The following is a 15,483-nucleotide window of genomic DNA, read 5'->3' on the forward strand; positions in this document are numbered from 1 at the left end:
AATGTGTAACTAAAGATATCACACTGTGAATCTAAGTGCATTTGAATGACCAAATTACAGACTAAACTACGGGGGTGTTGGTGTTGTTATTGCTGTGTGCTGAGAAAAATTAGACATTTTGTCCCAGAATGACAAGAGGTAGGGGGAAAAGAGGACATTTGCATGCATTCACACATCCATATTAAGACATTAAGCATTTGTCTTCAACTTATTTAACCACAGGGACCCTTCACTGTTGTGGCCTCTGCTAGCAGGAGCCGTTAACATGGACAAGGTTAGTTCATCCAGGGTCATAAGAATCAAGGCCCCTGTCACCTACCACCATACACCCCACAACCACACAATGAACACACACAGCCCAGAGTTACACACAGGCTCTCATACATGAACTTCATGAACGTCATTTTGGGATATCAGCTAAAACAGTGATGAATGTGTGCGGCGTACGCGCCACACCTCACCTCAGTCTGCTGCTAATTGAATTTTATCCATTATTCTCCAGACTCTACACTTATAAGGCACAACATGGCATATAATTTAACCATTCAATTTAAATGACATAATATTAAATGGATGTTATCACCAGGCCTCCATCAGGGGACGTGTATTGATGAGCTCATATGGAATAAAATCTGAGCACTTGTCTGTCACTGTTCTTCTCTGCCCATAATTGAGATTAAATTAGAGTAAAAGAAGTCAAAGAGGAAGAATCATCAAGCCGATAATAGGATTATTGTTTGTTGTTTGTTTGTTTTGGGTGGCGGATTATAAAGAAAACCAGGGTTCAACCCAGGGGAGATTAGCACAAGCTGCGTAGTTATCACCCTGCCGTTTCATAAAATTAGCAAACGCAACAGACTGAGAGCTCATTTGCATGAAGAGATAACGCTGGCATTGTTGTACGAGTGTTGCTGCTAATTAGAGGTTGTGCGAATACTGTTATGATGAATTAAACCCTTCATCATTAACACTGAGAAAACTCACAAATGATTGGATAGAAAGGGGGGAAAACTGAAACAGGAGCTTGGGAGGGTATTTACAGGATGTCAAGTTGACTGACATCACCCCCAAAAGAGCATCATGGGAGGGGCAGTGTTGCTTTGAAATATTATTAAAGTCAGTAAAGACCCAAGATTGAAATACTATGGGGTTCAAGAAGACTTGGGGGGGGGGGGGGGTGACCTTCTTCTGCATGATACCTCAACTGTATGTGTGTGTGTGTGTGTGTGTGTGCCTTCTGGATATGGTTGATACGTGTGTGAGTGTGTGCTGTGTGTATATGCATTTCTGTACCATGCTGTATGTGTGTTTGCTTTATCTAAAGTGTTTAATTAAATAGGAGAGCGGAATTGTCATTTAGTTTTAATTATGTGCCATGAATGAGGAGAACAGCCGGCTCGCTTCTCCTCTCTCTATGAACTGGTCCTTCAAAAACATCAGTGAACAAAACCTAATACACAGTTCAGTTCGAAGTTATGCAATTTGACGAGGGTGTGTGGGGGGTGGAGAGTGGTGGATGGCGGTGGGGAGGAGGGGTGTAAAAAGGGAGACGGTGCTAATTAAAGTCAGCTCTCTGTCAGTTCTGGTGGATAAACACTTCAAGAAGCTTTGCAGATAGACGAGAGATGCCTTTGTGTCAGGGAAATCTCTCTTACGTGGAAACGTTCTCCGGAAAGGGTGACAATCCCAAGGGAGAAAGCGTCTGATAAGGACCTTGTCTCAGTTTTTAAAAAGCCAGAACAGGCCTCATTAAGGACCATAGTCTTAAAGATGTGCCCTTTGTCTGTTGCCTATAGCCAGAGAAATAAAAAAAAAAAAAGAAGAAACTTGGGCTGTATTGTATCGCTAACTGATCAGAGAATATAAAATCACTGCCAACTCCAAGTGATAGTCACTAACTACATTGATTAACTAAAATACCGTACCTGAATGTAGAGTCGTTTCCTTTAAGTAAAGACTCGTCTTAAGGCAGAATTAATGAAGTGCTTTCCAGTTATCACATTCATGTGAGAGACGTGATCACTAACAAGCATGTCAGCACCAACAGTATTACAGTACTCTGACTGTTCGCAATTGTTTTCTTCATAAAATGAATGTGTTTTGTTTCTTATTGGTCTAGGTTCAAAATATTACAAAAACAGGATAACCCTGCATTTAGGTTGAAAATATAACTTTATTTTAGTAGTGATAATTATATCTTGCCTCATACCTTAATGACTATATATTTGTTATTCTATTATTTTTTAACTTCAACAACAGTGGCCCTGAATTACAAATTACAACAGTAAGAATATATGGAGAAAAAAAATACTTTCAAATCACAATCACAAATCAGAATACACAGCAACACTGACTTCCACTGGCAAAGGGAGTTACCTGCTAGCAACGGAGTTGGTGGTTGACTGGGTGAATGCACTGAAAACTGCCAAATGCCATGCAAAGAAAATGATTGTTAATCAAAAATGGATTACCAGTACATGAACACGACAAGCTTACAGTACATGACGGTGCTTATATTATTCCAACCAGAATAGCGCATTTAGATCTTAAGAAGCAAAAATCACAGATATGTTTGGTTTATGAGTTTGGTTCATAAGAATAAATAAGTAACTGTGTTGTTCAATAATGTTGCCCTCAATGATAATGTCATACTGTTCACTGTTAAATGTCTGGCTGGACATGTTAACACGGTGTGGGTAAGTTTTAAGCTTGCTTCAGATCTAAGTGTTGACATAGTAATCTGTGCTGATACAAAGCAAACATGCAAAATAAAATGACAGATGACTGAATGTCATTCATTAGGAAACAGAGCACTGGACAAGCAGTGGTGCTGGATGAAAGGTTTGCAGAACACAGCTATCGATCCTCTGCAGAACATGCACATCTGTGCCGAATTCTGTGGCAAATCCTTCAATAGTTGATGAGTTATTCTCTCTAGACCATCAAATTAAATACTAATACGAAACAGGAATCCGTTGAAATCGGCCCTCTGATCTAATTTTAGGACTTCTGATTGTTGAACATCTGGAGTATTTAATGAAATCTCTTACATTAGATGATGCTAAATATGTTTTAAAAATTGCTCACAATGCAATGCTTTTTTTTTTTTAACCTTAAAATCAATGTTGTGTTTTTCCAGTGCAGGTCTGTTTTGCAAATTGTTGCTGTTTTCCTTCTGATGCAGAAAGAGTTGTGTAATCAGGATTATGAATTCAAGCTTTTATTTTACTACTGAGCTAAATATCAAACTAGCTACACATAGGAAGAGAACAAATGTGAGAGAAATGGTGGCCATATCAGCCTACTGAGCATCCCACACTAGGTTAATGGCAAAGTAACCTTGATCCTGTCCTCATTCGTCTCCTTTGGTATCTGGTGTTAGTTGGTTAGGGTTACTTCCCAGCCACCAGATACAAACCTTATCCTTGTAGCTTCTGGTTGATTGTTGAAATGGGCGGCTGCTGCAGCGCCGACAGACCCCGTGCCTGCAGGCAAACCTGACCCCGCCGTCCCCCTCCAGCTATCTGCGATGAGGCAGCGATCCTCGCTTCAGGCAACAAACATACGAGATAGGGGATGGAGGGGGGGATTGGTGGGGGGTTGCTGCATGGGGCAAACGCTTAATTTGTCTGTTCATTAAATGCAAAGAAGGAGCTGCTTAGAAGTGTAGTATTTTACAGTGTTTAATCCCACTCTGTCAAGGCAAACAAGGGGCAAATAGGGAAAACTAGGGTGAAAGAGTTGTGGGTGGGCAAGTGGAAAGGAAGAGTCAGGAGCCAACTGCCTGGTAGTTTGCATAAATATTAAATAGAATTCATGACAAAACAATGTATATTTCACTTCATATTCTACATTTGTTATATATAGTTGAAACAATTCGACAATTCATAAATGTCAGGAACTCATTTGAAATATCGACAATTTTCAAAATTCATATTTTAAGCTTCTTTTAAGAGAGTGACTAAGACGGTCCCCCATGTCAGTGCAACATAATCAGTTGCTGTTGTTCAAAAGGTTAGAATGGCGTGGAAAAAAAAAAACTTTATCTGACAAGCAGTGTTTTGAATGAAGAAAGACTTCCTTCTTTCAACACTAACATGTGATATTAGTCTGCCACAAAGCCTCTGAAGGAGGATGTCATGGGTGGCCTTTTAAACTGCGAGCTACCAGAAGTAGATACTTGCAATACAGTTTCCTTCCCACAGTCTTCTTTAAATTATTAAAAGTTTGTGAAATGGTGTTTGTTTTTGAATGATGGATTTTATTTCAGTCCCATAGACTAGCCATTGTCGTGTTCAGGTAACCTTTGACAACTTTTGTGTGATTAATTTCTCTATTGTGAAGGAAGAAAAGCGAAACAGAGTAGAAATGTATCATTGAGGATGAGACACTTTAACTATGTTTACCCTCTTTTTAGGTGAGGCGATGATGCCTTTTATGGAAATATTGCACTGATTATTTATTTTAGCACCACCACAGTTTACTCACCTTTTTATTTACTGCTGTAACACCGTGTATCTTGTCCTAGAGGCTGTAAAAAGGAGAGACACAAAACAAAAAGGTATCTGATGAAAGGTTTTTCTTTTCTTTTCTTTTTTTCTTTTTTTTTTTTTGGAGCTACACCACATATTTCTTTGAGTGACAGCCAGCAGTATTTTCAAGGCTTTCCTTCCTAGAGAAGCCCAAGCGACAAACTGCACATCACAAGCCGGCCAAGATGGCATCCATCGCACAGCCCTGCCACTGATCTCACAGCCATCAGCCGCCAATCAGACTCATCACATAGCTGCCTTCTGCTTGCTGACAGCAGCCAGGGCCAAAACATTAACTCTTCCTCCACCAGTCTGAATAGAAATACCAGAATAACTGCCTCTGACTGTGGCTCTCCTTCTCTGTGTATCTGGTCAGACTTTATTTGCAGAAAACAGGATTGAACCACAGCGAGCGATCACTCTCTCCAGGATCCACCTCAGGCTTCTCTCTGTCACCAGGACAGCAAATGCAGCTCTGTTTCTTCTTCTCTTTTCTTTTTTTTTTTTTTTTTTTACAGCTAGGCCAGCTTTATAAACTCAGTTTACATACACAACACTGTGGCACATTATTGTGTGAATGTGCATTGTGAACATCTCCAACTTAATTGGGAATATTGAATAGCAGATAATTAGATATTTGATGTGACACGTGGCGTCTAATGGGCTTGATGCAGTGGTCTCATGTTGTTCCCATAGCGAGAGGGATTTTTGATGTGTTGTCAGGCCCCAGTGTAAAAATAACTGAAGTGACAGCAGTGACTTGGTTGTCAGTGTTGTCGAGGTTGGTGCGGATTTTCACAGCCGTGGGTCTTGCATATTTGTGTGCGTGTGTGTACGCCTGTGTGTATACGTGTTTGTGTTGTGTGAGCCTGTGTGCACTTGTATACATGTGTGTGTTTGTGCACGGCAATGTTGTGGGTGACAGTGCTGATCGCTGTGTGATGACAGCCTATCATTGTCGCTGTGCAAGAGTGAGAGTGGCAGGGGGGCCTTTTTGGCATGTGTTTTCTCCATGCCTTCATCTATGTCTATGGCACTCCGAGCTTGGCTTAACAAAGGAGAAGCAGGGTGGCGAGGTGGGAGGAGGGTGGTGGGTGCCGACGTCGGAGGTTGGGTGGGGCTAGCCGTGGAGGAAATGTGTTGGTAGTGCAGTCACATGGTGTCACTTCCAACCACAGTTCAGGAACAGGAAGCAGAATTCTCTCTGTGAAGCACGGATACCAGTTTCGCTTAAACACTTCTTCTTGTATCATTGCACTGCAGTAAAAAACAGTTTATTAGTATTTGACTGTCAATCAGATTTTTGTGTTAGCAATTTTGCTTAATGTTTTTTTTTCCACGTTCATTTGACATCAGATCAGATCCCTCAACCACATTTATACCATGATATATCTATGATTCTCATGGCAATTATACCAAGCAAATCTGACATTATCAACAAGTATCATGTGGGAGCACTATATCTTTCCTTGGTCAGAAATTCAGTATGTGGAAGAACTTACAAAAAGTTGCCTTAAGCCATTATTCACAGTGTCTATTAAACAGATGGATTACATGACGCTCTGTCAAAACAAAGCGCTGCAGAGCTGGTGTTGAAACAGTGTGAAAAGCTTCTTTCTCTTTGCTAGAATTTCAATGTTATGTGGGAAAAACAAACCACAGCCGTACTCATGTTGAAAATAATTTCTCCAATTCACACAGTATGAGAAAAAATGCCCAAAGAGAGGGATTTTGACACACTTCTGAGCCAACATGCTTCATTTGAAAGCACCTGTAATGGCTGTTATACACAAACAGCACACACACACATTTCCCACATTGGTTGAGTAAAATTATCCCAGAAAGTGACAAGGAAGTGACAGCTTGTCCATTGAAACAACACCAAGGAGCTGCAGCTTGCTACCACTGAAATGATGCATGGCCATTAACTGGACTGTCTGCCCATCTGCAGACTCCTCCATTAGGAAGTAATTTTAGATAGATCATAAACAGTAATCCTTTCCATTGACTGACTGGTTTGAAAATCATTCTTATATTAAAAATCTAAATAATATATGACAAATGCAAACTTACATTAATGACTTTGAATTTGTTGCTTTCAGATATCCTATCCTCGGCTTCCATTTCTTTTGAAGTTCAGCTTGTTCAAGTTTTATTAGAAAAACTATGAAAAATATGTCATGAAGTCATTTTTAGAACACAAACTTTTGAAATGTATCAGAAAAAAATCTATTGCATTTTGCTAACTAACATCATTAGTGCGTCTGAAGTTAACCTTTGAAAACATTAAAGAAGTCATTACTGTTGTTAAACAGACGGACAATTGTAACTGGTGCTGTAAAATTAACAGGCTGCATGCAAGCTGCCTGTAATAGCAATCTGCTTCATTTTACTTTGATTATTTTTTGGTTGATTAAAATTGATCCTCTTCATTCCCAGGATGTTAAAAACCACCATTATGAGACATCATTTAGCATCTCACCCCAACACAAAGGGTACCTTCTTTGCGTGGATATGACGCAGAGGGATTGGTGCTCTGGGGTTAAATGGGTCACACGCAAGACGTTCACCTTGGAGGCTAGAAAACATGTCGTCAAGAATATAATAGTCTTTGTGTTTCATGTTTCGTGTTCAGAACATTAACAATTACACTTTTCCTGAATCTAACCATATAGTTGTTGTGCCTAAAAAATATCAAAACCTCTGCATGTGGCAAGGGCACCTTGTTTGTCTGAATGAGATATACAACAAAATGGCTTGACATAAGGTTTTCTGTTACTGAAACAAATCTATTTGCTGTGGGTGAATTGCACAAAAGATTAGCACTATATATACCACAAATATGCCAGTTTACAGTATAGATATACAGTATATGTAACTGCAGCTACCTCACATGGTCTAAGTTAATTATCTCCATTCAAAGAAACCCTGTCAGCAACCTCTGACTACAAAAAACAATAATGTTAATGGGGGAGTCACAAGGGAGCTGTGATTGAGGCAGTTGGGAGTAATGTAGAGGAGCTACTTCCAAACACATTGAGGTTCTTCACAGAAAGGGAATGAATATATAGTACATTACTCTGCAGGTCAAAGTCTCCTCCATGCAATCATTTTGTGTGAGACTTAGAGACAGCTTTTATAAGTTTATGGGACATGAAAACTCTTTGTTGATATCAAATTTAAAAAAAAAACCTTTCAATGGTGGATTTTCAGTCAGAAAAGTCCCTTAAATCAAGTTGGAGTTATTTCTGTAGTCAATAATCTATTTTAGACTAATACTGAAAAAACAAAACAAAAAAACAAGCAGCATCTATAGAGAACTAACCTGAGTCCTAATCCAGATTGCCTTTGAACTCTAACAGATTATTTCTTGGGCCACGTTACCCCTCCAGATACATTTCTTTACCAGGCAGACAGCCGGAGAGTTGGACGGATGGACAGACAGACGGACTCACTGACAGGCGGAAAGGAAGACAAACAGACAGACAGACAGACAGAGACAGACAGTCAGACAGACAGAAAAAAAACTGTAGCCTCCTTGGCTGAGGTAAATACATTGACTGGTTATGGTTGGGGAGAAACCACCATCAGGGCTGCAGAGGTTAGATAATCATGTCCTTTGTGAGATCACATTTTTCCCATTGTAATAAGGGTCTGGAACCACATGCATATTATGTTGTATTTCTACATTTTACATTCAACACAAGCAAACTTGTGTTCTGCTGGCACCACTGTTGCATAGACAACAGCATCTTTGAGATGTGAGCCAAATTTCTAGCTTGAAAGGCCTACAGCTAATTTTCAGAATTGTGTACAATGCACCAATTGACAAGATGAATGTCACTGCCTTTGAATACGTATTAGTCAGATTCATCAGGAAAAGTTTCTGTAGAATATTAAAACTTTTTCTGATAAATTGCACAACGATTTCACAATGAGAACAGTTTTATATTTTTAACAATAAACACTCAAACTTTCATTCACATGGTTTCTTGTGCTGTTGCCACACTCACTTTTTTTATGTGGTAGAACGAATGAAGTCAAAGTTTCAATTTCATGTGAAGAGGGTTTCTTTCCCAACTGATGATGACAAACATGATTTCAACATTTAACACACACACACACACACACACACACACACACACACACACACACACACACACACACACACACACACACACACACACACACACACACACACACAGACACACACACAAACTATCAATATAAGGGATGGATGTGTGTCCTCGCTTTGATTTTCAGATCTCTACCTGAGCAATCAAGACGTGATTAAAGATAAAGACCAAGTAAAATCAGAAATTATAAGCTCTCTCTACAAGATTGAAGTCATATAACCTGTGCCACGTGCAGAAGAGGACCTATGTCTCACTTCTGCAGGCCCTGTTACTTCTTTCATTTGCAGGTTCCAATTTGGGGGGGAAGTACAATGAAGGTCGATTGCCTACTCACTTTCAGTATAGATCTTTCACAACTGATGTGTTGGAAAAACAAGCGGTCTTGCCAATGCTAAAATGCTGTGGTGAGTGCATTGGTAGAACATGACTATGACAATTTATATACCAGTGTAGATCTCTGGTGGTAGCCATTGTTCTGTGTAGTGTAATGCTGTCTCAGTTTACATGATTACATTAAACTGAAAAAGACCGTATCAACTTCTCACAAGCCTTTCCCTGTAATTTCTTAAAAATATAGTGGTACCTCTACTTACGTATGTCTCTACATACAAAATTTTCTACTTACGAAACGCATCAACAGGAAAATATTGCCTCCAGTTACGAAAGAAATTTCTAGTTACGAAAGGTAAAAATACAGTATGGGCTGCTACTCGCAGCTCCTAAAGGTTTCTGAACGCAACATTCATATAGCTGCTCTGCCATTGGCTATTACCTAGCATCCTGGCATCCCATTGGCTAAGAGGGACCTCTGTGTGTAGCTAGATAGGTGTCTATGCAACGTCCTCGTCATTCGGCCCTCGACTCATGACGTGTTCTGATAGTGTTGCGTAAATATATTAACTTTTAGAGTATTTACTATGGACATCAAGAAAGTGACGGAGCAAAGAGGAAAAGAAAAGACGAAGAAAAGAGGTTTTTTTGTCCGTACAAACAAAGCAAGAGATCATAGGAAAGCATGAAAAAGGGATGCCTTTTGTTGATCTCATCAAAGAATATGGCCGTAATGCATCTACAATCGCCACGTTATTAAAACAAAAGGAAGTTTAAAGAATTTAAGGCAATGTGTGGGTGGTTGGAGAAGTTCAAAAGGAGGACTGGAGTTCACTGTGTTGCTCGGCATGGGGAGGCAAGAGCGCATGAACCAAAGAGGGCAAAAAACAATGAGCACAGCAGTCAAAAGGTAAATGACCATCATTTTTATTATTTACTCTATTCTTTGTTTTTTACATTTTGCACAACTCTCATTTATTGTGTGATAATCTAATTGTAACATGTAATTGTTACGTGTTGATGCATTTTTATGCTTTATAAAACATTTATGTCTGAATTTTGGGGGGCTTGGAATGGATTAGGGCATTTGCATGGAAAACGCATCTCTTCTTATGTAATTTTCTACTTACGAAATTTCTTCCAGAACCAATTAATTTTGTAAGTAGAGGTACCACTGTATTTGCACACAGTTAATGTATACCTCCCAAGCCTACCAACTCTCCTGAGAATGCAGATCATTTACTGCCACAAAGGGAAAGAAGATCATCAAAGCCTATGAGCTAGTTCAACCGGAGCTGCACTGTAACAAACACTGCATGTACATGTGATGCCTCATTCAAGCATCACTTCAGGATCCACTTGTGGGCACTGGATACAAGGGTTGAAAGGGTTTCTTCCCCAATATCTAAATACAAACACGTTTTTGGGGACTAATGAAGTTAGGTTGAAGTTAGCGTAGACACTAAACTCAACATGACATTCTAACGTGTGTTGCTTGACTCAACCGTCATTGATTTTCCAGGGGGATGAATACCTTTTATACATTTGATTTAGTCACCTGATAACTGGAAGGTCAGAGTATAAGGATCTCCAGTTGTTGCAGTGGGCTTTTATGGTGGATTCACCTAAACAGCCTTCCCAAAGGACCACAATAGGTCAAGCATCTTGTCCCTAGTTAGTATCATCAGACACCCCATTAGCAGACTGGGGAATGGTGCATGAGCCCAGAAAATCTGGAGCTACTGGAGGGCCAACTTGTCTTCCCAGCATGAAAAAATCCAGTGATGACAGTTCATATTGCCCTACCAAGAATTTTGAGGTACCTTTGGGGCCACCGTTTCTTGCTGAGAAAAGACAGGATGGTGACAATGGTAGTAGCAGGTAAGGACACCTGACATCTACACTATGATTAAGATATGCTGACCACCTTGGCAGTGCTCAGGGGGTGAGCTGATGTCTTCGACTGCCAGCTCACACACCAAGAGTTTTGGCCCACGCGGAACTCGAGTTGGTGACTTCCGGTCCCCAGTCCAAGACTTGGGGGACTGAGCTACTGCCACCCCAATATCATTTGTGGCCTGTACTGGGATTGGACCTTGGTGTTATTAGCACCATGCTCTAACCAACTGAGCTAACTGGCCAGTCTACCTGCATGAGGATCCTGAGATCCACAGTGTGTACCTGGTGTTAGGGTTCATTACAACAGCAGTGATATTTTCATTAAGATCCCGCATCAGTCCTGTAATATTACTGGACAGGTGATCTACGGGTTCATAGAGCCTCGTCAATGTCTTTCATGGATAAAGCATGTCCAGAAAAGGTACTGACGGTCCATACTGTACATCACAAACATGTCTAATTGTGGTTACTGTGGAAACGGCAGGGATTAGGGTTGTGATGAGGGAGGGTCTTCTCCAACAGGACTGGTCATATACATAATTCATGAAATGACACAGGCAAAGGAGGGGGAGACGTAGTTGATGGTTGATGAGCACTTTCCAAAGCAGACACAAATAGCATTAAAGATAATTTACATTATGATGTTTTTATTTAATTTTTTGAATACATGTGAAAAAGCCTTAAGAAAATTTAGTATGAATACTTTGTACTTTATGGAATTTAATGATTTTGGTAAAAGGAAAGTTAACAAATCAAAATGCTAGCCCAATTAATACTTTTGATTTCTTGACAATAGCGGGGGTTAAATGGGCTTTAACAGCACTGAGGTTGAAATCACATCAAACACAAAGAGTCATTTCAACAAGTCAGTCTTGTTTCACTCAAAGAATGCTTATAACTGAGATTTAACATGCATATCTGTGAAGCGTGAATGGTCTTATGCATGTGTGAATGTGACTCAGACTCTAGGAGTCCACATTACTGAATTTGAATGCACTTGTATATGTATATGTTGCATCTCAGTGGACACGACAAATGTGTTGTCACCGTCTGTGTGTTACACCAAGATGCTGCCTTCCGCCTCTCGTGGAAAACACACACACACCCTGCCACCTCTTCACCCTCGCTCTCCTCTTCCTGCCCCACACCTGCATAATAACCCCCGCTCTGTCTTCCCTGCCAGAGCGCCCATGTCCAAACCAAACACAACAGATCAACAACTCGGCATGCAGATCGTGTCACAGGATAAATTATGCGCAGCATGTCAGCTTCATACGTGGGCTCTTGGCTGGCTGTCCGTGACATGTGTCACGGTGCCCCTGCATCTCCGCAGTGCAACGATAATGACGCCATGCCGGGTTGGCCTCCGACGCACCCCACCCCACGTCTTCGCCTGCCCTCAACCACACCAACTCTTCCACCCCTTCACCCACTCATCATGTTCCGATGAGACAGCGTGTCACCTCCGAGTGGGGGATGGGAAAGTATTAGGTTTTAGGGGATGAAGATGGACACGTGGTCTGGTCTAATACCAGGTTGTGATGGAATGACTGAGGCTTGACCCGTATGGAACTGAAGTTCTTCAGTCATCATATGAACAAACGTGCCAATATTTCTGCTGAAAAACGATGAATAATTGCAAATAACGCTCTTCCAAAATCTTTCAAAATGGAAAAATTGTATATTGATGATGATAATAATAATAATAATAATAATAATAATAATAATAATAATAATAATAATAATAATAATAATAATAATAATAATAATAATAATAATAATAATAATATTGTCCATTCAGTCATGCATGACATCAAACCACATGCCAAAGGCCAGCATCAGCTCTGTTTATAATTCCAACCCTTTTACGTACTCAACATGACATTTGAGACCTTTTTCAAAACCATTTACTGGTCTCTCCTTCAGCTCCCCTCCATCCCCACCCTGCCCATAACCCCCAAATATATACCTTCTATTCCTGCTCAAGATGGTGCATTTTTTATTTATGCTCTCCCTTATTCTTTTTTTTTTTTTTTTTTTGTAGTCTTTGTATGCAAATCCTGTCTGACTTGTCTGAATTATGTGTGTCTGTCCGGGAGCCTCTGTGATTCGGAGTGACTGAGGATTGCACACACGGTGATTGCATCCACTGGGCCTACTCTGAGCCTTGCATAAGTAATTGAGATGTCAGTATGTGTTCTCATATTCCCACAACAAAACTGTAGGAAAACATGCACTGTTGAAGGTCATTTGAATAATTCCTTAATGGAAGGGAGGCCTTGTTTTTCGGGATGCATGAAAAAGCAAATGTCAATGATCAAAATCAAGCAGCATCATATCTCATGGAGGCAGCACTGATTCCTGGAGCACTTCACCCTCTATTTCCTTCTTGTTCTCTCCAAAAAGACAGATAAGGGATAAGTGTCTTTGTGCATATCAAACACAACACCAGCCACTATTTCTCAAGGGTCTGTTTGAAACACAAATTGGTTTTGAGGCATTTTCTGTGTTGACCTCTTTGATTTGAAATATGGAATGACAGGAACATGGTAGTTCTGACATTCCAAAAAAAGCCCCTGAGAGGTCAATCATACATATACAAACAGGATCATGGGAAATGTGTCATTAATCTTTCATGTCTGAATTATTATTGGAGCAATAGACATGTCCCCAGGTGATCAGGAAAATGGATTTGCTGTTCCACAGAGAAGGTGTGCTGGGGAAAAACATGAAATACAGCACAAATGTCTTTACTGGTCATCGTGTGAGATTAATAACTTAAAGAAAGGAATAGAGAAATATTGTAGTGTATTGTAACAATAGAATGGACAGGGATCACAGCTTGTTTTATAAAACTGCATCCCTCATCCACCAAGATGGAGGAAACATTTCATCCCTTGTATGCTTTGTGTTTTTGTCCAGACTTGTGATGGATGAAGGGCCTGGTGACACACACCTGCAGTTCTGATCCGCAACCATATCATAACGAAAGGCTTGGCAGACTGAGATGATCTCCTACATCCGTTAGTCGGCTGCAGTCAAACACCATCATTTTCCAAAGACAACTCTGTCACATCAAACCACCCACTGCAAAATAAACCCACCTTGATGAAAGATGACCGCATGTCCATAGAAAACATACCAATACAGGGCTGCTGACACCAACCCGAGCACTGCATTCTCAGTTGCGGTGGCTGTGACTGTTTGTCACACACAATGATGTAGTGTGACAGTAAGTGTCTAAAGTATTCAATCTTCTAAACCTTTTTCGCCTTCTTTTTCAAGTCTATATGAATAAATAAGAGAAAAATAAGATGCCTCACCAGTTTACCTGCCCGACTAACACATCATTTATAAATCTGTCTACTTTATTAATCTTTAAAACAGTGGGTTAGATCTTTTATCTGCTGCACCTGATCCCTAAAGGTGCTATAAATTCTTGTTTTTGATCAAATAACCACAAATAGAAATAAGGCACTAAAGACTGGGTTTTATAAATATCCTCAAATTGTTTTTAGTTGCAAGAGAAGTAGTTTATTGTGTGCATTCCACCCACCCCACAGTAAACATGACCTGTTTCTTTAATGTACAGAAGGCTTTTTGGTTTTTGTGTGTATGGATAGTAGAACTCTCACAGTTATTGCACATTTTGCTGTATGAGACTGAACAACGTAATTGAATGGAGTCCACAAACTGACTTAAACCAACATAAAAATAGACTGAAGCAGGTATCTTGTGCAAAACGTGTGTACTGACAACTACTTTCTCACTGCAATTTCCACAATGAGGCATTTTATCAGGATCCAAACAGATTTCTCCCACTTCAGTTTTTTGAACCAGCATAAAGGCTCTCAGTCGTCATTCCTTTGTTTGTTGATTCTCTGTCAGACATTGTTTGTTTGGTTTGAGGTATTTTGGAAGGGAATTAAACCATACATCTGAGTCCTGTACAAAGTTAGAGTTTATAGGCAGCAGACACATGCCAGAATCCACAGTAGCAGCTTTCTCATTGTTTCATGAGTGACAATGATCTTCATGTTACTATGATCTATAAAGATGTAGAAAGACAGACTGGTACGGCAAACATTTCAGGTGAAACACATTGATGTATTAGAGGTGAATTTTTGGTTACGATCAGAAACATTAGAATCTCCCTGAACTTAATTTCTCTGACTCTAAATCTTGAAATCATTGTTAATAACAGATGATAAAAATATTTATAGTAAACTTAGTGTACCGAACAGAATTGGCACACAGTGCCATGCAGATGAAGTATATCCCTATTCTATCTGGGCGCAGGCAGGTGTGAGTTATGCAAGTTAATACTCCTTCCTTGTGTTGCCACCAGCCCTGTTAATTTTGCTATTCCATTTTTGCTCTCTGTCTACACCTATCCCTGTCTGCTGTACATAATGGTCCCGGCCCTGAGAGGAAGCAGGCATTTACTAACACAAAACCTTGAGGAAATCCCTACCAATCCTCAGGGCTCACGTTTAGCAGCGCCCAAAACACAAAGGCTATGCAAATCGACCCAGCCTGCGTTTATCTATCCTCGGTTTCCGTTTGCACCACGGGAACCAGCATTG

This window comes from Antennarius striatus, chromosome 9 (assembly GCF_040054535.1).
Source record: "Antennarius striatus isolate MH-2024 chromosome 9, ASM4005453v1, whole genome shotgun sequence".
NCBI lineage: Eukaryota > Metazoa > Chordata > Actinopteri > Lophiiformes > Antennariidae > Antennarius > Antennarius striatus.